General features: G+C 40.9%; 1 protein-coding gene across 9 annotated transcripts in view; it reads left to right on the top strand.

Moving 5' to 3' along the window:
* The window catches only part of RNF144A (ring finger protein 144A), a 68402-nt gene that overhangs the window by 953 nt on the left and 50238 nt on the right, over positions 1-17211 (top strand). For 3 of the 9 annotated variants that reach the window (XM_075049188.1, XM_075049186.1, XM_075049187.1), the window contains exons 2-3: positions 11879-11986; positions 15902-15991. The exons of 1 other annotated variant lie outside the window; for it this stretch is intronic. The gene's annotated coding sequence lies outside the window, so the exon portion shown is untranslated. Of the gene's footprint in view, positions 1-11878; positions 11987-14308; positions 14339-15901; positions 15992-17211 lie in introns of those variants that run through there. 5 more of the 9 variants (XM_075049193.1, XM_075049189.1, XM_075049190.1 and 2 more) reach the window with 4 other exon arrangements.

Below are 17211 nucleotides of genomic sequence, written 5' to 3'. Positions count from 1 at the left end.
CTGTGCTGCAGAGATGCTACCGTTGGCTTTTTTGAGGTGCTGGAGAAAAGCATATGTATGATAACGAGGTTGCCCCCTGCCACGATCACCAATGTCCTTTTACATCTAGAGTATCTTGTTCCTGAAAAATCAGGCCCTTTCAATTGCTTCTGTAGAACTGAACAGGGAGTGTCAGTGGGGCAGACTGGTGGAAGAAGATAGAAGCTGTTTGAATTTCTACCGTCTTCTTGGAAATACTGTCATTTCTGGCCTGGAACATATTATTCTTTGTTCTACAACAAGTCTGAATGATGATTTATGAATAGATCCATTTGTTTATATTGTTCCCCCTGTAGCCAAACAACTGTTTACATTGTGAAATGGATTGCTTCATTCTCCATTAGCTTATCGGTCCTGACCCAGGAGTGGCTACAGCTGAAGTTACAATGTTCTTGGGCAGAGTGCTACTGGAGAGATTACATCGGTAATTTAAACTCCTTGTTGCTGGCCTTTCTGTTGGCTTGTTGTTGCTTCTCTTATGGACATGAGATGCAGTGAAGGGGTGGGGTGAAGGGGAGAAGGGTGTGCAGGGATGTGGTGTGCTGAGGGGCAGATCTATGCCTTTAAAGAAACTGCTCTGTTTATACTTAGATGGGACTTTACACTGTGGGAGATTTAAATGACTGTCTCCTGGTAATGTTAGGGCATGAGTCAAAGTGACCTGACTTGAAGTTTGTTAAATACCCAACAGGAGCAAGGTCAAGTGAGAAAAGAGTGGTAGAGGTGGGGAAAATCTTTGCTTTTGCTCAAGAGCTACTTGAAAAAGACAGGATTCTTTATTTTTGTTTCTTTTTCCGGGATGAAGTTTTATTCCTTTACCCCTCCTTTCCCCGGCCATCATGTCTCATTCTCTTCTTGTGCAATCTGTATATTGTTCGTGAGGGGGAGAAACCATCTGTGAGTGAAACACAATGACGAATGTTTCAATCTGAAACGACTACTCTGAATGAAGCATCCTTCAGATAAAACAAAGGGTTGACTTCCCCTCCTTTCTAAATCGCCCTGATTCCTATTCTAGGAGCTGCTAGACCAAATCATATGTTTATTGTCTGCAAGCAGTTGTTGTAGATTTTTGCCCTTGAAGCACAGTATTATAATTTACCTGTTTAGAATCTGGATTTTGCATATTTCAGTATTTTAAGGCAATAATTTTTAGGGAAAAAAAGACTGTACATTTGCTTAACTGCTTTTGTTTCTAATGTTTTTTCCAGTACTACATTCCAAGTCTTTGTCACATTTTCTGTGTTGTTTGGGTTTTTTTATAACTTCTGACAACTTTCCTTTCAGTTAAGCCAAAGGACAAGGCTGCTGTCTTAACCATGAGTTTTGGCTGCAGTGCCATACTGGGGGTATGAATGGCTTCAGTGTATCTGCTATATTTACAAGAATGCTCTCATAGGCTGGCAGAAAACTGTTGTTTGCCCTCCCAGTGCTGATTCAGGGAAAAATAACAACTCTGATCATCCCACAGCTTGATCTGCGCACGTAGACCCTTTCTCTCCTAGAGACCTGATGTAGCAGGGGAATTGGAACCTGTTATATTTCTCACCATGTTTCCTGTGGAGTAGCCTTAATAGCTAAGGACTTGAGTTGGTAGTCTATGGTTTGATTAGGAGATTTGCTTTTAACTGTATTCCTTTTTGTGTCTTCAGTTACAAAAAGGAAATGGAAAACAATTACAAACCAGCCCACCATGCAGTTTGAATGGTTTAGCAATTCTGCTGTGTCTAACTTAAGCTGTGGTCAGCTGTTCTTTTTATAAGACAGGATCCTTTTCTATTCTGCTTTGCAGAAATGAGCTCATAATATTCATCTTTCCCTGACCTTTTGAAGGAGATCAGACAAAAAGATCATAATGATAATTTCTATTTTTCACTTCTGATGGCTAGGAGAAGCTGTTGAAAATACACTTGCTCTTCTGCCTGCCTGCTGCAAAGTGATGGGAATGATTTTTTTCTATTTCATAATCAAATCAGATCAGAAATGCTTACAGGTTTTTTTTGTGTATGCAGTCAGTGAATACTGGAGCTGGAAGTGCTAGTACAAAATGGGTTTTCAAATAGCTTGATTGTTTGCTGATGGTGCCATTTATGGGGGTGACACCATAAGTGTCCTTCCTCAAAAAGGCTGAAGAAAATGAGGAACAGAGAAAGTGAACCAATATGTCTGGTAGTTTTATTTAGTATGAGGGAAGAAATTCTCATTGGATGATTCTAGTCTTGGCAAGACAATGTTATTTCCTTCTTATAGCATCATTTCCATCTTTTCATTCACAGAATAGCAAGTGAGTGGTAGCTTGTTGCATTAAAATACTTTGCTGTTATCCTCCAGGTACCAGTATCACAGTTTAATACAACTGCATCCTGTTTGTACTGAATGGAAACAACTTATGATTGAAGAAATGGACTAAAGCTTACTTAATATAACCTTTTTCTACCATGTGGTATCCAAAGGATCACCTGAAATAATTGTGAGGGAAGATGGGTCTTGCAGGTTGTCTGGAAAATAACAGATTCTAACTTACCAGGTTCAGTAATACTTTTTTTCACTACATACAAATGCTTAGCTTTGTTTGCCCTGATCACTACTTTGCTTGCGAGCAGCTAGGTTCCAAAGTTTTGGAGTCTTTGTATTTACTCTTGACTTTCACTTGGCAATTTTACTGACTGTTCTGTTTCTGGAGTATTGGGGTTATTTCCTGTTATGATAAAACTCCACTATGAACTGCAATCTGTGAAATCTATCACTGTGGTTCTTGGAGAAAGTTTCAGCTGACCTGCCTTCATCTCAACTCTGGCCTTTAGGAAATAGGTCATAGACTGTGTAAGAATTGGATAATACCTGACAACTGTTGTACACATCCAGCCCTTGTGGAGGACTCTTATACTTAGTTAATGAGGAATATGAAGATGAATTTAGGAAAATATATTAAGGCAACAATTCATTATTGGCCCACCATAATCTGTTACATGATCAGCTGCTTCGTCTGCTTATTTCTGCTGTTGCTGTTTACTAGACAGTCTGCTTCATGTTTTATTGCTGGTGAGGATCCATAAAGAGGGAACTATGTGTGGATTTCTTCATCTCACAGATATTAATCTCCTTTTATATATGTTATATATGTGTATGCATATATATAAAATGTTATACATAATATTTTGTAAATTATAAAATGTTATGTTATATAAAAAGTATTTTTTTACCCTTGAATTATAAACAATGTCTGGTAGGGGGCAGATCTGGCAGAATTGTCAAAAGGGATCGCATGCTGTCCCACCCACACTGGCTTTCCTGAAGCACTCATTATTATGACTTCTGGTGCCTGTCTTTTTCCTCAGCACATTGCCCTTGAGCATCCTCTCCAGATTTGGGTATGCTGATAATGAAGCTTTCATTTTGTTGAGCAATGCAGACTCGGAGTAGCCTCCTGTTGCAGGTAGCTGGTCTGCACAAGCTGTGGCAGACCTGTGCAGCCTGTTCCTGCTGGGGTAGCAGAAGTGGTGAGGAAGCCAGCTTATGATCCACTGATCACAGAATCATAGAATGGTTTGGCTTGGAAGGAACCTTAAAGATGATCTAGTTCCAAGCCCCCTGCCACGGGCAGGGACCCATTCCACTAGACCAGGTTGCTCAAAGCCCCATCCAACTTGGCCTTGAACACTTCCAATGATGAGGAACCTGGGGCTGTTTCTCTTTTTTTCTGGTATTTAAAAGGATCTTTCTGGCAGATCAGTCTTTCTGTTCTTACTGTAGATGAGCCTGCTAGATGGCTGCTGAAGCTACACGTGCGGTGTGATCCCCGGAGTAACTCAGGGTGGTGGATCTGCTGCGGCCCTGAGCCTGCGGTATGGCCCGATGCTCTTGCTTGAAGGACTTTTGGGCAATGCCCAGCTGTTGCCATGTACTCGGGTGTTACATGGCATCAGGCCCTCCCAGGAGGAATTCACACCCTGTTTTCAGGCAGGTCTGCCTGCCCACAGTGACCAGGCAGGGTAGCTGTGGTGGTGTGGATGTGCAGAGCCCTGGCCAAATGCCTCCTCCCTGGGGTGACAGGAGGGGTCATGGCATATTGCTTAAGGCAATTGTATTTTTCTGGGCCTGATGCTTCAGACAACATTTATATCCTCTTAGGAGGAAAATGCATGTTATTTAATGCATGTTTTCCTTCTATTGCTACTTAAGGAAACTGTTTTTCCTTCAGCTTTCTATACCTGTATTAAGAAATACATCCGTCCAGATGGAATGAGAGTGATGCTCTGTGACTTAATGTGGTCAGGCTTATGTCTCCAGTGCAATCTTGTAACAGTGACTGCAAATTCAGGACCAAGCTATTTGCAGTCAGTGTATGTATATTTTTAGCCTGTTTTTCTGAGAAAATAGAGATTACATGCAACACTCTGTGAAGGTCTGTCTTTCACTCTTGCTCTTAATAACTTTTAAACCTTTTGACCAATTCCAGTTGCATTTGTGAAAGGGGTAGAAGCTTATTTCCAATAAACCCACAAGTGTTCTGGCAGTAGGCAGCCTAGGCAGATGGAAAGATGCCTGCTAAGGAGAGATGGCAGTCTGAACTCTTCCTACAACTTTGACACACATTCCTAGCAAACTGGATTTTACTGGCTCAGTTGCTTAGGAATCAACATATATTGTGCTCCTATTTTTTGACCCTATCTCAAATTAGACTGTTACTTCCTCTTTGGATATTTTTGTCACAATTTTGAATATGGAGGATGAGCAAGTGTTTAGTCTTTAGCCCCAAACAGCTTTACAATACTGCAGAAAGTGAATGATGAGAAAGGAAAGGCTCTTTGGTTTTTTAAACATTATATTCAAACACCGTTCTTCATATGTTATAATAATGTTCTGCTTATGTGCATTTCCTTTTGTTAAAATATTTATTTTTACTCTCTTTTTTCTTTTATTTATTTTGTCTTGTAATAGCAATTCTTTAGGTGCCCACAAACTTTTAGGATCCTTGTAGTTGTCTTGTATAAAGATTGTTCCCTGAATGGAGCATGTTACTTGATAGGACACAAACCGAAACAGTTCCATCTTATTTCTGTATTTCTCCTCTGTTTGTTTTGCATAAACATACCCTGTGTGACCCTTTCAATTAGCTGATTACTTCTGCACGCTGATATCTGTTGAATACATCTTACAGTCTTCTGTTTGTTTCTTCATGCTGATTTGATTAATGTTGTACTGTCATCTTCCTTCATGTGTAATGTATTTCTTGTCATGCATTTGGAGCCTAGAGGAGAAAACACCTACATCTACTTTTTTTACATTAATTATGCATTACTTTTACCTTTGTGTACTGTCTGCTCTTACTTTTGTGGGAAAAGTGCTGGCCAAATGTATGTGTTGAGGATATGTGCAAGATGTGTTAGATTTGTGGAAAGGCAGTCCATATTTAAATTAAAAAAACAAATAAACAAAAAACCCCACAACTTTTAATAAAGCTTTCCAATTTTTCTCCTGATGCTCTTTGTACTTCTGGTATTTGTTGACATCTTGGATTTTGAAAGGTTTGCGGATAACACTTACCTCTACTTCAAATTACTAGGTTATGCTTGTGTCAATCATTGTGTCCTCGTTGTGTGTGTAGCTTTCTAGCAAAGATGTAGTGATGATATCCACTATGTTTCACTAGCTGCAGCTGGAAAACTGGAAGACGTATGATAACTATGATCACAGCTTCAGGATGCATGTGCCAGCTCAGACAAGCTGTTGATGCCCATTGCATCCTGAGGTTTGGTCTCAGCTGATCCTCAGGACCAGACTTGGAGCCTGCTGGGCTCTGGCTTACTCCTAAGACCAAGCTGGGGTCATAGCCTTTGTGCTTCAGGTAAGCTCCAGGTAAAACAGACCAGGCAACTCTTCCTATTAATTACTGAGAGGTGAAATCTGTAAAGGCTGTTAAGCACAACATGGTGGTGAACTTTGTGGTTGCTACATGTTGATGCTGCCCACTTCTGAAGGGTACAGCGTGTGGTCCCTCATCTGCAGCTCTGATGGTAAACAGTTAAAAGCCTTCTAAGTTCATGGATTTTCATCCATTCATATTCGCCTGCAGGGTGTAAGTTTATCTCAAGGCTCCAAGCTAGTTTGTTTATCTTGTGATGTGACAGTCCCTGGCCTTGGGAAAGGTTATGCTAGGAACATTTGTGCTGTGTGAGGCTTGCACTAAACAGTGCTGCTGACCCTGGCACCTGTCCATGCTGTTGTTGGCTCCAGTACATCTGTCCGGTTGTGCCCTGTACTTCGGAGCCGTGTAGCTCCAAGGGAGCTGTTCTCCACAGAGTGAGATCATCCTCCTCTCTGCTGTGGTTTCTCACCTCTGCTGCTTGCCTGAGCAAACGTTGCCAGAGCTTGGCTTGTGTCGAATTGCTGCTGTCGCTGGGCATCAGCTGTGGTGGTGTTCAGAGTATGTAACTTGCCATATTTATCTCCTTTCTTCTGTGATGTGGTGTCCCGTGGAGCAGCAGCATGAGCCACGTACTTTGCATAGATATAGGTCTGAAAATCCGTTCTCAAATATTTTACCAGTGACTGTTCTAGAGGTGAAACATAGTTCTGGCTTGTTTTGCTGTCCCCTTTGCATGTGCAAAGAGACATTAGTAAGTTGATAACCCACTTCTGTCATCTTTTGTTCCAGGTTGACATTCTTTCACAAATCTCACTTCAGAGGGAGCAGCAATGTAGTTCTAGCTTCAGTTCACATTAGATATTTAGCTTAAAATCAAGTTATGACAAATCCTTAGACGACTCATAAATCCAAAGAGTGTGATAGTCTTTTTAGCAAACTGTCAGTTAGTGCTAAATATTTTCACCAGTCACTTCACATTTCTATTAGCTCCTTAAACAGCTGAAGTTCACAGATTTGAATTAAATATAATGCTTATGGCTGTGTTCCCTGCCTTTCAATTTAGACCACTGCTGTGAAGCTTTATTATAGTTACAGGTAAATGTGTTTTCAGGGGCTGCTCTTTCTTGGGAAGATCACTGTTTTGCTTGCTCTTGTCTGAAAGGTCTGCCTGGGTTTTGGGGGGTTTCTTTGGTTTGGTTTTGTTTTCATCTCCTCCACGATTCTACTGTACTTGTCCAGTTCTCCAGACCAAGGCAGGCCTGTCCTTGTTACTTTCGTTAATGGGAATCATTGCTTTTGGATGGGATGATTCAACATAGCTGCCAATGTAAGGAAGAGTCAAACCATCATGTCCCCTCATTATGCTAATAATAGCCATGTACCATTTTTCTGGCAGGCAATGCTGCTGCTGGTGGCAGCTTCAGGAGGGATCACTGGAAGGGCAGCAAGGTCATTCAGGATCTCCTCTTTTTACTCTCACCTTAGTGTCTTTTCTCATACAGCTTCATTTCTCACCCCTTGAGACTGAACCATTGTTTTGTCACTGAAATAACTGCATATTTCTTGATATCAACTAATTCTAATCTTGAACTGTGGAAGAAGGGTGAAGATGGTGCTTTTTTTTTGGGGGGGGGGGGAACCCAACAACCCCAAAACAAACAACCACCGCAAAAACACCCCACCCAACAAAACAGTTTCTGTGCCACCCTGGACAGGGTGTTAGTAAAATTACAGCTTGGAGAGTGCCAGGGTAAAACAATATGTAGATGTGCACATCAGGATGTCATATCAAAGTCACCTCAACTAACATGAAAATCCACTTGTCTTCTCAATACCAAGGGACCTTTCCTATGATTCCCTTAACATGGGTGACATGGGAATTGTCCATCCCTACTGGTTATGGAGGTTTTGAAGAATTCACAGGATCTGGAGTTTGATATGAAAGAGAAGAAATTATTTTTCTCCTCAAAAAAGAAAAAAATAATCTTTACAGTCAAAGAAACTTAAGGGAAGTAGGCTTAAATGAAAGAAGAAATCTGTCAGGTTACAGCAAGGGCTACATCTTTTTTCTAGTTTAAAGATTTCTGATAAATATTTTATGGACTCTGGGTTTTGTTTCTTTAATGTTTGCCAATTATACTAAAAAGTTGTTAATCTCGGGGGGAGGGGGGGAGTCTGAAGCAAATAAAGAAAACAACCTTTAAGTAAAGTACAACTTAATTGCTTCAGAAACAGCAGCCCTATGTTTTCCCTGTGTATGTGCCTGCATTACTGCAAGGCCAGTGTAAAACTGCTGGGAAATCAAAATGGCCCATGCCTTTATGCAGCAGGCTGCTCACGTGCCCTCTGGGAGGGGAAGGGGGAAAGGGAAAACCAGCACATACAGAATAAGGTTGTGAGGTCAGTGTCTCTCTGATGGAAGAGAACAGCTTAAAGGACATGCTGAGAACTACACAAAGCTAAAAGTGGACAGTCTGCCGCTAAACAGGTATTTGGAGGTGGTGATTGGGAAGGTGGGAGGTATCTGTGCTCTTGAAAGTTGCTGAAAGGCTGCAGAAGGTTAGTATCTGACCATCAGCAAGTAGGTCTTCCAAGAAACGTGTGGGAAATGCTCTTTGTAGAAGCTGTAGACCTGAGTTTAGGTGTTTCATGTTAGCCAAAGTCTTTGTGTCCACTGTCCAAATGTTCCAGTGCTTGAGTGGGAAAAAATCAGAGGTTTCTCAATGAGATCCCTGCCAGACATTCATCAGAGCTTTGATTATTTCCATTCAGTCAAAATATGCAGAACTGTAGTACTTGAAAATGGTAGATGTTGTAACATGACAATAAGAAATAATTTAAAAGACTTATGTTCCTATTTGATATGGGCATCTTGTTTTTGAATACATCCGTCAGATAGAAGCACATCATGTTTTGATGCATTTATAAATGGTCAAGAGGGCTTCCGATACAGTATCTCTGTGATTGCATCATTATATGATCAGGGAGTCTAAGTGCCAAACTGACTTTCTCTGAGATGGCTCCTGCCATTTAAAGCTAATATATACCTACAGAGACAGGAAGTCTGCAGGGCTCAAAAGAGATTCCCTGATTTGCCTGAACTTTTTTCTGTATATACTGTTCTCATATTTCTCTAAAACCAAAGTTACTTTTCATAATAATACAAAAAAACCTCCTTCAGTTTAATTTTTTTTCTTCTTACTCAGCAGCCATTCAGTACACTGAAACAAGGAAATGAGGATATTTTGAAATAGGGATACTTTGCATAAATTACTTCCAAAAATACTTGCTGTTGTTGAATGTTGACATTTCCTATGTATGTTAACAGTTAAGTAATATAATGGAACTGTCAAAGAAAACAAGATATGAGTTCCTCAGAAAAGAATAATGTGAATATAGTGGTTTTCCTCTCAATGCAGTGTACTTTGGCAGATGTCCTCTGTTCTGGGGAAGTACCGCATATGCAAAGCACGCAAATGCAAAGAGGGTGGCTTGAGGGCGATCTGGCTCAAAATGAACAAGAGCATTGGGCATTTGATGGTACATCTTAAAAGTGTATGAACTCTGAGGGGGTCTTGCATGTCTGGTGACTTGGTGTGTCTGTAAATGAGTGAGCAGTACAGTATGACAGGGAAGACGTGAGTTATTTCAGAACCTTCTCGGAGGACTGTCTGGTGTTGGCCATGGAGGCAGCCAGGCTGAATGGGGGCCTTTGACTACTGTGGTGTTACGAATGACAGCATTGCATGCCATGCTATAAATGAGTACACAGAGAAAGGGCTGTGTACCCTGTATACAGAGCTGCATTTTTCTTCCTGACAGTTCTTGTTCAGAACATTCCCATCTTCTTTCATTCCCTCTCCCTGTGTTCTTCTGTGTGTGTAGGGGTGTGTTGGTTGGTTGGCTTGGTTTTGAGGTACATGGGAAACTTGAGGCAGAAAGCTGAAGATAAATTGCATATTTAATGCCCTTTTCTGTCAATGGACCATAGTCCTCTATTAACTGATACAGCACCTTTGGTAAATATGCTGATATGACATAAGGTACAGGGGAAGAGCACTGACAGTCACTGTACAGCTCTAATCCAACAGGTGTAGGGAGAGTACCCCCACGAAGTTCTGGGGATACAGGGATTGTAATGCTTTGGGGTAAGGCCATTCTACCAATTTCTTCTTGCCTCCTATTTTGCCTTTGTTTTGACTGTATAGCTCACTGCCAGTCATCAGTGATCAAACTATTGCCAAATCTTGTCCACCTGGCTGTATACTATACAAAATGCAGTCATACCTCTGTTAACCTCTGTACCTCTGTCATGTGTTGGGCAGACATTTTGTGGCCTGGAAGGAGTTGCCCTGTGTGTTTCTCTTCACCCAGTCAATCTCTTGTGTGCTCAAGTTTCAAGGGGGAATGAATATAGGTGCTTCAGGACTGCAGGAATATGAATCTAAGGCATTTAAAATGAAAATTTCCTTCATAAAAAAACAAACCAAACCCTTTTTTCCAGTCAAATACTTGTTTCAGAGGATCTGAGATGAGCAGCAAATTTTCTGGTCCCTTTGTGACTGACTGTCAAAATGAGGTCAAGTTAAATCTGTGTGGGATTCTAGGTCAGGCTGAACCTGCCCTGAGACTCCTGTTTAATTTCTCTCTAGTACTTCAAGTGAACAATAGCTTTAAAAATTATTTGCAAATGGAGGAATTAAAAAATGGATTTATGTTCTTGTACATGTCTGAGGGATGGATAGAAGTTTTCCAAAATTCAGACTTTTTTACACTACTTGGCACTGCCATCAGAATCATAGTCAAAACTATTTTAATATTCTTCCTTAAACTAGACTAGCAAGCCATGTGGAAAAAGCATTTTTTTCCCTACACAATATTAAGACTATTCAAAGTGATGATATGCCTACATCCCTTTTTGTAGGAATCCATACAATATTTCATCAACTTTACTGCATTTGAAGGTCATCTGGAAGGATTATAAAACCTTCTCCAGTAAGATAAATATGAAATGCTGATTTCATTATGTTAACAGTAGGTTTTGATTATTTGTTCTTCATTGGAGGGGAGAAATCAGTATAGGGAAGACATTTTCCATTCCAACTTTTTAATCAGCAGGTGTGTGTGTGGGAAGTTGTCTTCTCATGAAGGCTTAATTGTGTGTGCTTTTCTATTGCACATATTATAGTAAACCTGGTAGTTAAAGCCAAGTTAAGACCACCTTTTCTTAGAAATCTAAAATGACAAGGCTTCTTTTGCAAGTGCCTCCAGGAGTTAGTAGAGTAGTAATAACTGTCTGGTTCAAAGCAAAGCTAGTAATTAAATCTTCTGGCCTATCATGTTAGAAATGTAATATATTTTCCTGTTTTCAGCACACAGTATCTCCTGCGTTAGTATGAATGGATCTATTAAAATACCTTTTATCACTATGCTTTGAGCTTTTCTGTCTTCATGAAATCATGTAGCTGCTTTATGTGGGAAGCTCTTTAAAGGCTTTCTACATCTGATCTAATAAAAAGCATCTTATTGCCATGAGCCAGCCAGAGGAATAGCTGTTCAGCTGTGGTAACCTGAGTAACACTTGCCAAGAGAAAATGATGTGGGATATGGAAGCCCGAGGGAAGGAGGGGAAGGACTGTGGCAGGTGGAAACTTCGCACTCTGCTCCAGGGAGTCCATGGGAATTTCACCTTCTGCTGTGAATGGCAGTGGAGTTAGGCTGGCACTGAACAGCAAGGAGCCTTACCCGAAGCTCGTATGCGCTTTCTCCCTTCACTAAACCCTACAGTTGAGTTCTGCTTAAATGTTTCAAGATGTAACTCTGTGTAATCCCCCGGCACAGGGATCGCAGGGCTTTGGCTGTGGTGTGTGAACACCTTGCACAGCGGCACTGCCCTTTGAGGAGCGCGTTGTGTCCCCGGCTGCTGTGGGATCTCATCTTTCAGCCTGTGGTTCTTCCCTCTTTCTGTAGGGGTGACAGCGTGGGACTGTGTGAAGTGCAGTCTCCTGACAAGGCTAAGGAGGCTGGTGAGGACATTGCATTTTGCATAATCACATGTTGTCACCACCTTAAGTAAAGGTGAGAATCCAAAGCTGAAATTCCTTCCTGTGCATATAACCTGTCAAACTTCATCCTCTCTCCTGTGTGTCCTTTAGCTTTTGTCCTTGGACCCTGTGGCTGCTGGGCTGTGAGCTGCAGCATCAGCTCTGACAGGATGAAGTGGGGGGAGATGAGTTTCATGACCATTCATGCCTCCTAGCTACTCTTGGCTGACAGAAAAAACTGATGAGCCATGGGCTGTCACACAAATATAGAGCAGATCCCACAGCCTTTCTTTCAGCGTCTGTCACTGGTCCTGTGCTGAGCCTGACATAGGTTTCCTAATTCTGCCTGTCAGCTTGTGGCTCTGTACAATAGAGCTTTCTTCTTGGGAAAACCATTACAGCACATCAGCAAAAGCACACTGGCTGAACGGAGCAGCAGCTGACTGCAAAATATAAACAAGTAGATGTCTGTGGGAAATAAACTGGGAATCAAGATGCTCCAGGACTGGGCCTAGACCAGACACCATTTAACAGTTTCATTAGTGTGGCAGAAGCTTAAAAAAAAAAAAGCCTATTATGCTGTTTACCAGTCTATCATTCCCGGATTTTAATGATAAGTAAGCAGTCACAAAGAATGATTTCTTTCTTTTTGATGAGTAAAATCAAAGGTAGGTATGCAGGGTGTGGCTGAATGCAGTCAGATTTCTCAGTGATGAGTTTTCTGGACATCCATAGCAAGGGAGACTGAATCCAGGAAATCAGCAACCCTGCAAAAGTATTAGGGATCAGGCTGGATACAGAACTTTAAGTTACCAGTGCACTGTTGCAGGGAGAGGAGAGGGGGCTGATTTAATCTGTGGCTGATGGGATTTATAAAAGAAACATTTTTTCTTTGCATGGCATTAATGATAGTCATACTCAAATTCTGCATCTGGTCCTAGTTTTCACAACTTTAAAAGGTCTTTTGAAAACCTGCAGGAGGTATAGAAAAAGAGTTACAAGAATTTAGTGGTGAAGAAATTCCTGGTAGTGATTAAACGTGGAAAGGGTGGGGTGTGAGCAGCTTGCTTTGTTTTTTTCTGCACTTGTCTTATTTGTAATTATTGGATCCCTGTCCAGATAATTTTAGGACAGACTTCATCTCATCTGAAGACAAATGTCTAAAATTGGTCAGATGGATTGAACTGTCAGGACCATCTCTGAGACAAATTGCTCTGTTGGTGGTGGAGGACAATGTCACTGGCTGATCAGGAGTAGGCAGCCGACTCTTAAACCCTGGTAAAAAATGATGAAGCTAAAACAGGCTGAGAAGGTTATTAAAATTATGGGGAAGGAGTTTAGGTTTTTTACATGAATTAAATAGCAAACAAGGGTAAAAATGGCAAGGCAGCATGTGGGGGAGATGCCATTGCTTATGTCCCTTCAGAAATACTTCTCAAAGTCAAATTGTCTTGGTTGAAGCCCAAGAAAAGGAGGAAGATCTTGAGTGCCTGGATAAGCATTTTAGTTGTCTAACAGATCAGAAGGAAAAGACTGCATTTTCTGTATATTATGCATGTTCTTTGTACAGGATTTAGATGTACAGGTTCTTGTTGAACATAATGATCAGCCTGCAGGCTGGAGGACTGGCAGGATGCTGGCTAATCAAGGAAGAGCCTCTTGGGAAAGCCTTGTGTGGGAGGGGAGATAAGAGGTTTGTCTGGCTCTGTGTAGAGCTTAACCTAGTAGCTGGATATCTCCAAGGAAATGTCAGAGAGGAGGACTGAAATTTCCAGTTTGGATGAGGAGAGAGTGTCCTGGAATAGGAGGCAAATCTGTGAGGTCCCTCTGTAGAGAGGATAAAGGCATTTTTGTGGCTGGAAGAGATTGCCCAGGAGCAAACAGGAAGAGAGGCAAATGCTGCTGATAAAAAGGGAATTGTTTCCTCAGGATACCTTCTGCCTTTGAAAGATAGGAGTGGGAGAGAGGGCCCCAGCGAAGACAGTGCTGGAGGAGTGGTTAGTGAAGTGCTGAGTGAGGTGCTGGCAAGGGCAAGATTTTAAGAGGAAGAACGAGGTCAGGAGACGCCTGAGCCGGATGAAGCTGATGCAATGACAGAGAGTCATTGCAGGCCAGGACAGGTTTTGTGCTAAGGAAGAAGGGCTGGTAGAAGAGCTGGAGAACATCTGTGGTAGAGCTGTAGGAAAGGAGTTTGCAGGCAGCTTAAATGCTAACCATACCTCAACAGTATGAGAAGAGACTGAGCATCTTAGCTGGCTTGACAAGAAAGTATCTTGTACTAACTTTCTTTTACTTTCCTTTTTTATTTTTTATTTTCTTCCTCCTCCCATTTAGAGAGTGAGAGGCATAACTAGAACCACTGGATGAAGATCTAAATGGAAATAAGGTGAATGGCTGCAGCTCTTCAAATCAGTAAATTGCCCTTTGTACCATTAGAGAAAGTGGTGGATCTCTTGAGGTGTCCAGCCCAAGGCAGGTCATGTGCCCAGGCAGTATTTGTTAGCCATGTACAAGTTACTTGTCTTGCTTTCAGGGTACTTGGGAAATGGGTAATAATGTGTGGTGTTTGGGTTAACGAGCTAATGCATCCAATGGTCCTTCTGACCCTAAGCTCCAGGAAGCTGTTTTCTCATTTTGCAGCCAGATGCACCATAATGAAAATAGATTTTGTTTGTCACTTTTTTCCTCCTAAAATGTCAAGAGAATGTGGGAAGAGGGCAATAACACAAACTTGTCAGATTTTCTAATTTTCAAGCAGGATTTGTGGCAAAGCAGCAAGCAGGAGGGGGAGCTTAACGTGAGGAGGATGTGCAAGGGAGGAGAGAACCTCTTTTTGGTGACATAGCTTCGTTGAATAACTGATCAGTAGCCTAGAATGTTACAGTGCATACGTATCTAAGCTTGTTCAAGTAAAGGTTGCCTGAGCTGCCAGGCCATTCCATTAGCTACTGTTTTTTGCTTTTTTTCTAAAAGTATGGTAGATATTTTTTCCATATGGTATCTTTCTCTAAATGGAAATCAGAGAGGGGAGGATGAGAATGTTGCAGGAATGAAATGCTCATTTTTAGAAGTTCCAAAGGTTAATGCATGCTTCACTAATTACAAGTATTTTTAAAGAGCATGTTGTTTAAAACTGAAGATTAATAAAGAAGACCAGAATCATGTGTGTTTGGCTATAAATTAATTTCAAGCTGCATTTTTTGGATTTGGTAATGAAGGACAGGTTTTAAGTTAAAACTCTATATAGGCAGTTTGAGGATACAGGTTTTCTGAGTATTCATTAGGAACTGAGCCGATGATTTCTCTCCCAGAAATAACACTGTTGGATAAATCTGAAAGTGGGAAAGAGCTTGAAGTGCAAGTAGGACTCCTGCCAATTGCTGTGTTCTGAATTTCTTTTCCTCCTTGGCATCTCATCACATTTATTAAAATGCTCTGCCTACAGACTGATTTTGCTCAAAGTAGTGGGCTTTGCATGTGGTTTTGTATGTATGCTTTCCTGGTACAGTTTCTAGAACTGTTTGCTAAGTGCGTGGAAAACTGTTGTAGTTCACTGTTGGTTTTTATATAAGAAGTCCCTTGAACCTAGTGCTGGGTACAATTTTTGATCCTTAAGAGTAGGCTTTCCTGAAGTTCTGGATCAAGGCAGCTGCAGCGATGAAAGATGATAGTAAAATGTATATTTTTTTCTTCAGGCTCAGAAATCCATTGCACTTACAAAAATTAAAAAATCTCTTGTGTGATGGAATTAATCTTCCCAAGCTAACTACAAACTGAGCCAGTAAGTGCAGAGAGTAGAAAGGGTTAAGAGGTGAATTTTGTCTGTCTTCACTAAGACCACTTGTACCACCACACAATTTTAAAAGCTTGTTGGCAGAATGAAGCTGTTAGTTCCGGTTTTATACAGTCAATCTAAATAAAGTCTGACCCTTATTTTTTTGTCTTTCAGGCTTGTCTAACGCTACCTTGAGCCAAATTCCTAGACTGGTTGGTGCTTTCTCATGGGATCCCTGTGACTGACAAAGGAGAGATTGTTGTGGTAGGCGTTTGCCTTGACTGTCTTGACAACACTTGGCCTGGGCACAGACAGATGCTGTTTCCAATGCAGCCGCTCTTTCATAGGACTCTTATGCCAAGAGGAGCTGGGGGCGGGGGGGGAAGTGCCTGAGAGATGGGTTTTATAGTCCTTGGAATTGCTGTTGTGTTCCCCCATAAAAATCAAAACCACTTAGCCCAAGCTACTACAGAGGAGGGAATTTGTCAAAGTTTGCTTTTAATTATGGAGCTTTAGAATGAAAAAGGTTGGTTCATTTAGCAATTAAATGTAGGAAAACAACAGAATCTGTGTTCTAGTTAACTTCCTAGCAAAGTCCAAGGAGCAGAGAGAGAGACTTGTTTTGGTGCAGTTTTATGGTACTACCTAAAATGGGTTCACTATGCTTTTATCTCTCTCTGAGATATATATATAATATCAATCTTTATAACAGAGCCTGTTTTGCTTTCTTATTTGGTCCTTGATTTAATAGTGTAATGTCCCACAATACTACATTTTAAACAGCACTAAATCCATACTGCAAATAAGGAAGTGAGATGATAAAGTGATTTCCTTTTCGAGATAGCTACAGATCTAAATGTACTCCATAGTGAATTGAAAAAAGTAGCACATTCATCATCTTGTTTTCTAGAAGGCAGTAAAATCTCTGTTTAAATAATTGAAGTCTATCAATTTCTCTGTTTGGAAAAGATCATCCTGTAGATCTCACCAGAGCTGGAAGTGCTGCATTGTGCTTACTCTAATGCATGTCTATATGCAGAAATAGTGATGTTTTTAGATTTTTCATTTGCCTGAGCTTGTGATTTGCTGTTGGTAGCTTTCCATTTTCCCAAGCAAAGCTGCTTTTGTGTGCATGCATCTTCTGGACACAGTATTGAAAAGTCATATAGTTACAGACTGGCAGACTTTCAATTTTTTCTCTTTTCCTTTGAAACTCATGTTCTTGGCTTAATTATCAAAGTGTAACAATGTACTTGTTTGACTTTTTCTGATCACAGGAGAAACCCATGGTGAAGAAAACATAATCATGCCCTCATCGGCTTGAATTTAAGTATTGAGGTTTTAATGTAACAAGCTGTACACTCAGCTTGAAGTACATGTCTTAGTGTAAAGAAGTACTGTTTAATTGTAAAGCTTGTTGAAATACTTTTCACCTGAGATTTTCTTCTGCTCACATTTTTAGTACTAAGTAAAAAAATATTTTG

Source organism: Buteo buteo, chromosome 17 (genome assembly GCF_964188355.1).
Source record: "Buteo buteo chromosome 17, bButBut1.hap1.1, whole genome shotgun sequence".
Taxonomy (NCBI): Eukaryota; Metazoa; Chordata; class Aves; order Accipitriformes; family Accipitridae; genus Buteo; species Buteo buteo.
Note: the sequence above shows the minus strand (reverse complement) of the source record. Positions and strands in the feature narration are given on the sequence as shown.